At 43.9% G+C, this 12,716-nt stretch overlaps 1 protein-coding gene and 1 non-coding gene across 9 annotated transcripts in view; one reads left to right on the forward strand and one right to left on the reverse strand.

Moving 5' to 3' along the window:
- Nucleotides 1-5,700, forward strand: part of LOC100612345 (uncharacterized) — an 84,620-nt gene extending 78,920 nt beyond the window's left edge. For both annotated transcript variants that reach the window (XR_008536619.2, XR_008536620.2), the window contains one exon: nucleotides 4,686-5,700. The gene's annotated coding sequence lies outside the window, so the exon portion shown is untranslated. The remainder of the gene's footprint in view (nucleotides 1-4,685) is intronic.
- LOC129135662 (uncharacterized) overlaps nucleotides 1-12,716 on the reverse strand; it is a 97,956-nt gene that overhangs the window by 46,897 nt on the left and 38,343 nt on the right. For 6 of the 7 annotated variants that reach the window (XR_010159171.1, XR_010159175.1, XR_010159174.1 and 3 more), the window contains one exon: nucleotides 7,711-7,817. The exons of the other annotated variant lie outside the window; for it this stretch is intronic. This is a non-coding gene — a transcript (uncharacterized LOC129135662). The remainder of the gene's footprint in view (nucleotides 1-7,710; nucleotides 7,818-12,716) is intronic. 7 annotated transcript variants of the gene reach the window in all.

A 12,716-nucleotide genomic window follows, 5' to 3' on the forward strand; every position in this document is an offset into this window, starting at 1 on the left:
ATTTGTCAGCCCTTGCCAAAACGGTGACGCAGTGGTGTGTTACCTGCCGACAGCATGATGCGAGGCAATGTCCAGCCGTTCCACCCGGCATACAAGCTTATGGAGCAGGCCCCTTTGAAGATCTCCAGGTGGACTTCACAGAGATGCCAAAGTGTAGAGGTAACAAGTATTTACTAGTTCTTGGGTGTACCTACTCTGGGTGGCTGGAGGCTTATCCAACACCAACTGAGAAAGCTCGTAAAGTAACTCGTGTGCTTCTTCGAGATCTTATTCCTAGATTTGGACTGCCCTTATGGATCGGCTTAGATAACGGGCCAGCGTTTGTGGCTGACTTAGTACAGAAGGCGGCAAAGATATTAGGGATCACATGGAAACTGCATGCTGCCTACTGGCCTCAGAGTTCTGGAAAGGTGGAATGAATGAATCGAACTTTCAAAATAGTTTACAGAAAGTATGTCAGGAAACAGGATTAAAATGGATACAGGCTCTCCCTATGGTATTATTTAAAATTAGATGTACCCCTTCTAAAAGAACAGGATATTCCACTTATGAAATATTATATCATAGGCCCCCTCCTATATTGCGGGGACTTCCAGGCACTCCCTGAGAGTTAGGTGAAATTGAATTACAGCGACAGCTACCGGTTTTAGGAAAAATTACACAAACAATCTCAGCCTGGGTAAATGAGAGATGCCCTGTTAGCTTATTCTCCCCAGTTCACCCTTTCTCCCCAGATGATCGAGTGTGGATCAAGGACTGGAAAGTAGCCTCTTTGTGTCCACGGTGGAAAGGACCCCAGACTGTCGTCCTGACCACTCCCACCGCTGTGAAGGTAGAAGGAATCCGAGCCTGGATCCACCACAGCCATGTAAAACCTGCAGCCCCTGAAACCTGGGAGGCAAGACCAAGCCCAGACAACCCTTGCAGAGTGACCCTGAAGAAGATGACAAGCCCTGCTCCAGTCACACCCGGAAGCTGACTGGTCCAAGCACGGCCGAAGCATGAGGAAGCTGATCGTTACATTCATTTTTCTTAAATTTTGGACTTATACATTAAGGGCTTCAACTGACCTTACTCAAAATGGGGACTGTTCCCAGTGTATTCATCAGGTCACCGAAGTAGGACAGCAAATTAAAACAATCTTTCTGTTCTATAGTTATTATGAATGTATGGAAACATTAAAAGAAACTTGTTTGTATAATGCCACTCAGTACAAGGTATGTAGCCCAAGAAATGACCGATCTGATGTGTGTTATAACCCATCTGAGCCCCCTGCAACCGCCGTTTTTGAAATAAGAAGAAGAACTGGCCTTTTCCTAGGTGACACAAGTAAAATAATAACTAGAACAGAAGAAAAAGAAATCCCCAAGCAAATAACTTTAAGATTTGATGCTTGTGCAGCCATTAACAGTAAAAAGCTAGAAATAGGATGTGGTTCTCTTAACTGAGAAAGGAGCTAAAGAGTAGAAAATAAATATGTTTGTCATGAGTCAGGGGTTTGTAAAAATTGTGCCTATTGGCCATGTGTTATTTAGGCTACTTAAAAAAAGAACAAAAAGACTCGGTTTATCTTCAGAAGGGGGAAGCCAACCCCTCCTGTGCTGCCGGTCACTGTAACCCACTAGAACTAATAATTACCAATCCCCTAGATCCCCTTTGGAAAAAGGGAGAAAGTGTAACCCTGGGGATCAATAGGACAGGGTTAAACCCTCAAGTTGCCATTTTAATTAGAGGGGAGGTCCACAAGTGCTCTCCCAAACCAGTATTTCAAACCTTTTATGAGGAGCTGAATCTGCCAGCACCAGAACTTCCGAAAAAGACAAAAAATTTGTTTCTCCAATTAGCAGAAAATGTAATTTTCTTACTTAATGTTACTTATTGTTATGTATGCGGAGGAAGCACTATCGGAGACAGATGGCCTTGGGAAGCCCGAGAGTTGGTGCCTACTGATCCAGCTCCTGACATAATCCCAGTTCAGAAGGCCGAAGCTAGCAACTTATAGGTCCTGGAAACCTCAATTATTAGACAATACTGTATAGCTAGAGAAGGGAAAGACTTTATCATCCCTGTAGGAAAGCTTAATTGTATAGGACAGAAGTTGTATAACAGCACAACAAAGACAATTACTTAGTAGGGCCTAAACCACACTGAAAAGAATCCATTTAGTAAATTTTCTAAATTAAAAACTGCTTAGGCTCATCCAGAATCTCATCAGGACTGGACGGTTCCCGCTGGACTATACTAGATATGTAGGCACAGAGCCTACATTCGGTTACCTAATAAATGGGCAGGCAGTTGTGTTGTTGGCACTATTAAGCCGTCCTTTTTCTTATTACCCATAAAAACGGGTGAGCTCCTAGGTTTCCCTGTCTACGCCTCCCAAGAAAAGAAAGGCATAGTTATAGGAAACTGGAAAGATAATGAGTGGCCCCCTGAAAGGATCATACAGAATTATGGGCCTGCCACATGGGCACAAGATGGCTCATGGGGATACCGAACCCCCATCTACATGCTCAATTGAATCATACGGTTGCAGTCCGTCTAAGAAATAATTACTAATGAAACTGGCAGAGCTTTCACTGTTTTAGCTTGGCAAGAAACCCAAATGAGGAGTGCTATCTATCAGAATAGACCGGCCTTAGACTACTTGCTAGTAGCTGAAGGAGTTTGTGGAAAATTTAACTTAACCAATTGCTGCCTACAAATAAATGATCAAGGACAGGTGGTTAAAAACATAGTCAGGGACATGACAAAGGTTGCACATGTGCCTGTACAGGTTTGGCACGAGTTTAATCCTGAGTCTTTATTTGAAAAATGGTTTCCAGCTATAGGAAGATTTAAAACCCTCATTGTAGGTGTACTGCTAGTGATAGGAACTTGCTTACTGCTCCCCTGTGTATTACCCTTGCTTTTTCAAATGATAAAAGATTTTGTTGCTACTTTGGTTCATCAGAAAACTTCAGCACACGTGTATTATATAAGTCACTATCGCTCTATCTCACAGAGACACTCAAAAAGTAAAGATGAGAGTGGGAACTCCCACTAAAAAGTGAAAATGCTCAAAGGGGGGAAATATGGTGTGAGACCACCACGTCTCCTGTTGTCCTTCCCAGTTTCTCTTCAACCTCCCCTTTTCCCTAGTTTATAAGACAGCAAAAAAGGGAGAAAGCAAAAAGCTGGAAAAAACAGAAGTAAAATAAAGACTTAGACGACTTTGGCGCCACCACCTGACCCTGGTGGTTAAAATAACAATAATATTAACCCCTGACCCAAACTACTGGTGTTATCTGTAAATCCCAGACATTGTATGAGAAAGCACTGTCAAAATTTTTTGTTCTGTTAGCTGATGTATGTAGCCCCCAGTCACGTTCCTCAGGCTTACTTGATCTATTATGACTTTTTCACGTAGAACCCTTAGAGTTGTCAGCCCTTAAAAGGGCTAGGAATTTCTTTTTCAGGGAGCTCCGCTCTTAAGACACGAGTCTGCCGACGCTCCCGGCCAAAAAAAAAAATCTTCCTTCTTTAATCCGGTGTCTGAGGAGTTCTGTCTGGAACTCGTCCTGCTACACTAGCTCTCCGTGACTCATCCCAACCGTTTTCATTACACACAGCCGAACTGCAGCGCTGTGCAGATGAAATTCTTACACAAGGACGAGGATCGCTTCCTGTAGCCTTTTTGTCCAAACAACTTGACCTTACTGTTTTAGGTTGGCCGTTGTGTCTCCGTGCAGCAGCTGCTGCCACCCTAATACTTTTAAAGGCCCTTAAAATCACAAACTATGCTCAACTCACTCTCTACAGCTCTCATAATTTCCAAAATGTATTTCCTTCCTCACACCTGCCACATATACATTCTGCTCCCCGGCTCCTTCTGCTGTACTCACTCTTTGTTGAGTCTCCCATAATTACCATTGTTCCTGGCCCGGACTTCAATCCGGCCTCTCCCATTATTCTTGATACCACACCTGACCCTCATGACTGCATCTCTCTGATCCACCTGACGTTCACCCCATTTCCCCACATTATGTTCTTCCCTGTTTCTCACCCTGACCACACTTAGTTTATTGATGTCAGTTCCACCAGGCCTAATTGCCACACACCAGCAAAAGCAGGCTATGCTATAGTACAAGCCACTAGCCTGCCTCTTAGAACCTCTCATTTCCTTTCCATCGTGGAAATCTATCTTCAAGGAAATAACTTCTCAGTGTTTCATCTGCTATTCTACTACTCCTCAGGGATTCTTCAGGCCCCCTCCCTTCCCTACACATCAAGCTCAGGGATTTGCCCCCACCCAGGACTCGCAAATTAGCTTTACTCAACGTGTCCCGAGTCAGGAAACTAAAATACCTCTTGGTCTAGGTAGACACTTTCACTGGATAGGTAGAGGCCTTTCCCACAGGGTATAAGAAGGCCACCAGGGTCATTTCTTCCCTTCTGTCAGACATAATTCCTCAGTTTGGCCTTCCCACCTCTATACAGTCCGATAGCAGACCGGCCTTTATTAATCAAGTCAGCCAAGTATTTTTTCAGGCTCTTAGTATTCAGTGAAACCTTTTTATCGCTTACAGTCCTCAGTCTTCAGGAAAGGTAGAAAAGACTGATGGTCTTTTAAAAACACACCTTACCAAGCTCAGCCACCAACTTAAAAAGGACTGGACAATACTTTTACCACTTTCCTTTCTCAGAATTCAAGCCTGTCCTCGGAATGCTACAAGGTACAGCCCATTTGTGGCGGGAAGTCAGGGACCCCAAACGGAGGGACCAGCTGAAGCCATGGCAGAAGAACGTGGATTGTGAAGATTTTATGGATATTTATTAGTTCCCCAAATTAATGCTTTTGTAATTTCTTGTGCCTGTCTTTACTGCAATCTCTAAACATAAATTGTAAAGATTTCATGGACGCTTATCACTTCCCCAATCAATATCCTTGTGATTTCCTATGCCTGTCTTTGCTTTAATCTCTTAATCCTGTCAGCCGAGAAGGATGTATATCATCTCAGGACCCTGTAATAATTGCGTTAACTACACAAATTGTACAGCATGTGTGTTTGAGCAATATGAAATGTGGGCATCCTGAAAAAAGAACAGGATAACAGCAATTTTTCAGGGAATAAGAGAGATAACCTTAAACTCTGACCGCCGGTGAGCCGGGCAGAACAGAGCCATATTTCTCTTCTTTCAAAAGCAAATGGGAGAAATACCGCTGAATTCTTTTTCTCAGCATGGGATACCCCTGAGAAAGAGAATGCGCACCTAGGGGTAGGTCTCTGAACTGGCCCCCCCGGGGCGTACCTGTCTCTTATGGTTGAGATTGCAGAGGTGAAATAAACTCCAGTCTCCATAGCGCTCCCAGGCTTATTAGGAACAGGAAATTGCCGCCTAATAAACTTTGGTCAGACCGGTTGATCTCAAAACCCTGTCTCCTTACAAGATGTTATCAATGACAATGGTGCCAAAACTTCATTAGCAATTTTAATTTCACTTCGGTCCTCTGGCCCTGTGATCTCGCCCTGTCTCCACTTGCCTTGTGATATTCTATTACCCTGTTAAGTACTTAATGTCTGTCACCCACACCTATTCGTATACTCCCTCCCCTTTTGAATCTCCCTAATAAAAACTTGCTGGTTTTTGTGGCTTGTGGGGCATCACGGATCCTACCAATGTGTGATGTCTCCCCCAGACGCCCAGCTTTAAAATTTCTCTTTTGTACTCTGTCCTTTTATTTCTCAAGCCAGTCGACGCTTAGGAAAATAGAAAAGAACCTACGTGATTATCGGGGCAGGTCCCCCGATACCCATTGGATCTCCTGTATAGATGCTCCTTTTTATTAGGCCCCAGTCTCATTCCACACACAAGACCAACTTGGACTGTGCCCCAAAAAACTTGTCATCTCTACTATCTTCTGTCTAGTCATACACCTATTCACCGTTCTCAACTACTCATATATGCCCTGCTCTTGTTTACACTGGTGGTTTACAGTGTTTCTGCAAGCCATCACAGCTGATATCTCCTGGTGCTATCCCCAAACCACCACTCTTAACTCTTAAAAAAATAATCTTTGCTGGCAAGGCTATGCTGAACCTCCTTAGGCACTCTCTGATTAGATGTCCTAGCTCCTCCCAATTCTTAGTCCTTCAATACCTGTTTTTCTCCTTCTCTTATTCCGTTTTTCAATTCATAAAAATCTGTATCCAGGCCATCACCATAATTCTAAATGAGAAACGTTTCTTCTAACAACCCCACAATATCAGCCCTTACCACGAAATCTTCCTTCAGCTTAATCTCTCCTACTCTAGGTTCCCATGCCACCCCAATCCCGCTCGAAGCAGCCCTGAGAAACGTCGCCCATTATCTCTTCATACCACCCCCCACAAATTTTCACCATCCCAATACTTTACCACTATTTCATTTTATTTTTCTTTTTAATATAAGGAGACAGGAACGTCAGGCCTCTGAGCCCAAGGTAAACCATCATATCCCCTGTGACCTGCATGTACACATCCAGATGGCCGGTTCCTGCCTTAACTGATGACATTCCACCACAAAATACATGAAAATGTCCTGTTCCTGCCTTAACTGATGACATTATCTTGTGAAATTCCTTCTCCTTGCTCATCCTGGCTCAAAAGCTCCCCTACTGAGCACCTTGTGACCCCCACTCCTGCCTGCCAGAGAACCCCCCTTTTTCCTTTACCTACCCAAATCCTATAAAATAGCCCCACTCCTATCTCCCTTCACTGACTCTTTTTGGACTCAGCCCACCTGCACCCAGGTAAAATAAACAGCCTTATTGCTCACAAAAAGCCTGTTTTGTGGTCTCTTCACACGGAGGCGCATGAAAAAGAGTGTCCTTTTTTTTTTTTTTTTTTTTTTTTTGAGACGGAGTTTCACTCTTGTTGCCCAGGCTGGAGTGCAATGTCATGATCTCAGCTCACTGCCACCTCCTCCTCCTGGGTTCAAGCAACTCTCTTGCCTCAGCCTCCCCAGTAGCTGGGATTGCAGGCATGCGCAACCATGCCCGGCTAATTTTGTATTTTTAGTAGAGATGGGGTTTCTCCATGTTGGTCAGGCTGGTCTCAAACTCCTGACCTGAGGTGATCCACCCGCCTCGGCCTCCCAAAGTGCTGGGATTACAGGCATGAGCCACTGCGCCCAGACAAAAGTGTCCTCTTATAAGGACACTTGTCTTTAGATGTGCAACCTACCTAAATTACTCCAGGAGAATCTCAAGATCCTTAACTTAATTACATCTGCAGAGACCGTTTTTCCAAATAATGCCACCTCCACAGATTCTAGGCACAAGGATCTGGATATATCTTGTGCAAAGCCACCATTCAGCTCACTACACTAGAAAGAGGAAAAACAACGAAGTAACAAAAGGCGCAGAAGAAAGAACAGATGCAGCTTGTGTGGCAGTGGCCATCAAGGCAGGCTGGGGTAAAACTGTGTTAACAGAACCCCCAGATGGAACTCAAGTGTGGCCGTCTAATCCCAGCTACTCACAGAGTACGTTTCTGTTTCTGACAGCAGAGTAAGAGAAGGGGTGGGAAGAGAGATAGCCCATTCTCTGTTGGTCTAATTCCTAAGGAATTGTGCCTCTGCCTTCGGGTCATTCTCAAGTCTTGTTCAAGGATAAAATGATTTATTGATGGCTGTAATTAAAAAGCAATGCCAACAGAAGCAGCCTCAGCATTTTTCATTTGTACTTACACATGAGCAGGAGCAGTTTAGGGAAACGGGTGTCTTCAGGTTCTGTTTTCTCCATCCAGAAAAGGGCTGCCTTCGTGGAATGCTGGTCCTGAGGAGACGCTTCATTTCTACAGCAGGAATTGATACAGTTTTAAATTCCGATTGGTACACGGAGCTACCCGTCCTCATTTCAAGCACTTCTGGTTTGTTCTGGGTTCAGTGGGTGAGCAATGAGTAGAACTCTGGGGAGGAGGATTTGGAGTGAGCGTGGTTTTGATCCCCAGAGGGAGCTGTTTTTCCATCAATGTCTTGACTGTGATTCAGAATGGGCTTCTCCGCTCAAGATGGGAGTACTGGGCTGATTTAAGGCAGGTGATTGACTTGATTTGGTGGCTACTTTTATACTAGCTGGTTAACGAGCTATTTTCTTTATTAGTTTCAGGCATGTGAGCTTAATGAAGCATTGGACGTCCCAAATTACAAGGAAAATACAGATATAGCTTATGTGGTAGGTTCCAAGGAGTTAGTGCACAAACACAGTAGGGCCACAAATTATTGTTAAAGACATGAATGCATGAAAGTGTATCTATGTCCAAATGGACTCTCCGCAACCATACTGTTCCACCTGAAAATTAGTAGATAGAAATTCAGCAAATGCTTGGACAGGGGATACTCTCAGAAGTATTCTGACTCAATAGCATGGTTTCTTTTCATATCACTAAAGTAATTTCTCCTCAAATTGACTCTGGACTAAATCTTATGATACCTACTTGTTCCGATTGTACTTAGCCACCTGCAAATAAGGTGGGGGCAGTGGTAAGAGGAGCTGTTGAATGAAATTAAACATTTGTTGGATTCCTACTGAAGATAAAGCCCTGTGCTTTGTGCCAGGGAGATTCCAGAATAAATGAGGCACAGACCGACTCTCAGGAAGCTTTTGCAAACTAATGGAGAAAACACATCTGCAGGCAATGACTTATGGTATAAGAGGAAATGGGGCCAGGTACAGTGATTCACACCTTTAATCCCAGCACTTTGGGAGGCCGAGGTAGGTGGATCAATTGAGATCAGGAGTTCAAGACCAGCCTGGCCAACATGGCCAGACCCTGTCTCTACTAAAAGTACAAAAAAAAAAAAAAAAAAAAAAAGCCAGGTTTGATGGCGTGCACCTTCAATCCCAGCTACGTGGGAGGCTGAGGCACAAGAATCACTTAAACCTGGGAGGTGGAGACTGTAGTGAGCCGAGATCCCACCACTGCACTCCAGCCTAGAAGACAGAGCGAGACTCTGTCAAAAAAAAAAAAAGGAAATAAGACTGGTGTTGAATGGGAAATCTAAGCAGGATGGAATGACAGAACAGCGCCCACTTGCCTAGCTCCAATAACACTTTTGACAGTCATGACAATATTGCAGGGACACCCATTCCTCATGGTATCTGAAGTCCCATGAAGGCTTGAGTCTGGAGGCTGGTTCAGTCTTGACTTTAAGATAAGGGGATACAAGGAATGATTTTCATCTATCCCAAGCCAATAGTCCAGCCAAAAATCTAGGTCTGAGATGATGAGAAAAAGCAAGTCATCAACCATGTCAGCCATTTCATCATCATCATCATCATCATCATCATCATCATCCTCATCATCATCGTCAAAAACAAAAGACAGACCTGTAACCGTCTTGTGTGCCTGGCTGTCATCTTAGTTCAAAATATAGAATTAAATTCTATGGCCAGCGAACAATGACCAAAATAGCTCTCATCACTCTTGTCTGCCAACATGTAAGACATTCCTTGTGCCTTCCACCATGATTTCGAGACTTCTTCAGCCACATGGAACTGTGAGCCCATTAAACCTCTTTTTCTTTATAAATTACCCAGTCTTGAGTAATAAAATAGTGGTTTGTCCACAACATCAATGAACGATGCTGTTACTTGTTCCAAACACTTATCATTTAAGAGGTTTGGATAAACAACAACCTAAAATAAATAAGCACTAAGCAAACTCAGGGCTACATAATCCCTTTGGTGAGGTAACTGACAATGGGTACGACTGGGACACTTTACTGTTAAATCACCTCTATCTACATGTGCCCAAGCAGTGACATACTTGGTTTTAATCCTAAAAAATCATGGTGCACATTTACTCCTGTCTTCCAACTGGGCTCTAACGTCACCTCCTCAGAGAAGCCCTCTTTTCTGTGCTTCCACTCTGCTTTTTTTCAGCATTTAGTAGAACATCAGTCACCATCCATATCTGGGAACAATGATTGTAAGAAACAGGAACCCATTTGCATGAGCTTGAGGACAAGGAGCACACCTTAGCTCTAACAGGCAAACTCATGGGCACAAGAAACAAATGAGCCATGAGAGAATGGAAAATGCAGTTACAGAAACCAAAATTCCTCTTTCTTGCTCTCAGAAGCCCATGGTCTCTTTTTTTTTTTTTTTTTTTTTTTTTTTTGAGACGTAGTCTCGCTCTGTCGCCCAGGCTGCTGTGCAGTGGTGTGATCTCAGTTCACTGCAAGCTCCACCTCCTGGGGATCACGCCATTCTCCCACCTCAGCCTCCCAATTAGCTGGGGCTACAGGCACCCGCCACCACACTCAGCTAATTTTTGTATTTTTAGTAGAGATGGGGTTTCACCATGTGAGCCAGGATAGTCTCCATCTCCTGACCTCGTGATCCGACCATCCTGGCCTCCCAAAGTGCTGGGATTACAGGCGTGAACCACCGCACCCGGAAGCCCATGGTCTTTCTTATCAGCCCTGTGGACTTTCTTATCTCTTCTTCTCACTCACAACCAATTTTCCCTTTTTGCTGGTGGCCCATCATGGCAGCCAGCAGAGCCCACCACCAGCTGATCAGTCAGTTACTGGATATCTTGGAGAGGGAGGGAGGGAGGGAGGGAGAGAGGGAGATGGAGAGAGAGAGAGAGAGAGAGAATGACAATTGTTCTTCCGGCCAACCATTTCAGTATAGGGAGGGGAAGTACCATGGTACAAATATGGCTCCAAGACCTGCTTTCCAGCATGGCCAGTGAGTAGGGAAATTGAGGGAAGGTACCTGCAAACACAGCAGACATCTCAGAACATGCTCTCTGTTCTTAGTTCTCTCTCCTACCTTCTCCTAGATTGCAAATATCACAAGACAGTCTAGGATAGTACCTGGCTCAAAATATTTGAGAAAGAGAAAAAGGAAGGCATAGGATCAAACTCTGGACTTCATGGTTTCCTAAATTCACTCTGCAAGTTTTTGGGTTTTTTGTTTATTGAGACAGGGTCTCACTCGGCTGCCCAGGCTGGCATGCAATGGCATAATCTTGGCTCACTGCAACCTCCACCTCCCAGGTTCAAGCAAATCCCCTGCCACAGCCTCCTGAATAGCTGGGATTAAAGGCACGCACAGCTACACCAGTTAATTTTTGCATTTTTAGTAGAGACGGGGTTTCAGCATATTGGCCAGGCTGGTCTCGAACTCTTGACCTCCTGATCCACCCACCTGGGCTGCCCAAAGTGCTGGGATTACAGGTGTGAGCCACCACACCTGGCCGACTCTACAAGTATTTAAGTGAATGAATGTCAGTCCCTGAGAATCAGAATTTCTTCTGATTTAATGGCATTAAATCTCCGTTAGGTTTAATCATGGTCAGCAGCTGTGGGGTGTCCTGGGTTTGGGATCAGTGGGATGAGGAACAAGCAGGTTCTCCAAACCACCACGCAGGGAGGGGAGGTGTTAACTAGGCCAAAGATGATGGGTGGGGTACGTTCCTGGGTTTCAAACAGCTTATGTCAGGCCTTAACACCGACGCTGAGGAAGAAACTGTATTAAGCAAATTGATGACACAATGGAGGGGGTCAAAAAGTTTAATATTGCTAAGAAGAATACAAATATTGATCATGCAATATGTTATGGTTATCACGCCCTCTCCTGCTACACGCCAGGTTTCCTTTACCATGAGATAGAAGAGATTTGTGGATCTGACCTAACCCTCCAAATTGTAAGGTCCCTGAGACTGGGCTCATGACATTCATGTTTTATAAATGTGGCATAAAGCCTCACGCTGGCTGCCATGTGGACCAATGCCAGTTCGATGCTACATTCAAGGAACCATCATTCCAGCATGCAAGCATACTTAAAGGGAATCGAAATGTTTACCGCCGTCCCTCAAGACAAACACCAAAGAGAAATTATTTTCAAAATGCATAGCAACACTTCTTAAAATCTTATTTTCCCATCTCTTTCTCTCTCTCTACCACATTCCCAGGAGTTTCCCAGGAACAAAACTATCATAAAGACCCAGGAGCAAAATGATTAATGACTTCACTATATCTGATTCTGATTTAGTTGGTTTAGAGTGGTGTCCGGGCTTACGTATTTTTTAAAATCTTGCTGGGCACAGTGGCACACACCTATAGTCTCAGCTACTCAGGAGGCTGAGTCAGAAGAATCACTTGAGCCCAGGAGTTTGAGTTCAGCCTGGGCAACATAGCAAGACCCTATTTCTGAAAAAAAAAAAAAAAAAAGCAAAAACAAATCTCTCTCAGCTGCAGTCAGGTTTGAAAACTAGTTGATCAAAAAATTATGGTAGCCATCCTTCACAATGGACCTTTATATTCCCACTTCCTGGTGTTATTCATTATGGAATCTGTCTTAGTTAGTCCTCAATTGGGTCTGGTATCCAGGCCCCACCTTGAGAGGCTAGTTCCACCTCCTACCCCACACATGGTTTTACACTTGCTTTCAAGACTGGCCTAAAAATGTAAAATGTATTTGTTTTGACCTTGTTTCCAGTGAAACAACTATTCTAAACATTCATTTAGGATGGACACCGGCTAAATATTAGAAGATATTTGCTTCAAAATAACCCAGATTGGTAATGAGATGATGGCGGCTGAGGCTGGTGATAGGCACAGAGGGCTTCATTATCAAATAGAAACAAGTGGAAAAAACAGAATTTTTCTGTAATACAAATGTAAGGTAAACACGAAAATGTGTTGAGTGCATAAAAAGAATCTATGGTCTCACAGGCATT

The sequence above is a fragment of the Pan troglodytes genome, chromosome 7, assembly GCF_028858775.2.
Source record: "Pan troglodytes isolate AG18354 chromosome 7, NHGRI_mPanTro3-v2.0_pri, whole genome shotgun sequence".
Lineage (NCBI taxonomy): Eukaryota > Metazoa > Chordata > Mammalia > Primates > Hominidae > Pan > Pan troglodytes.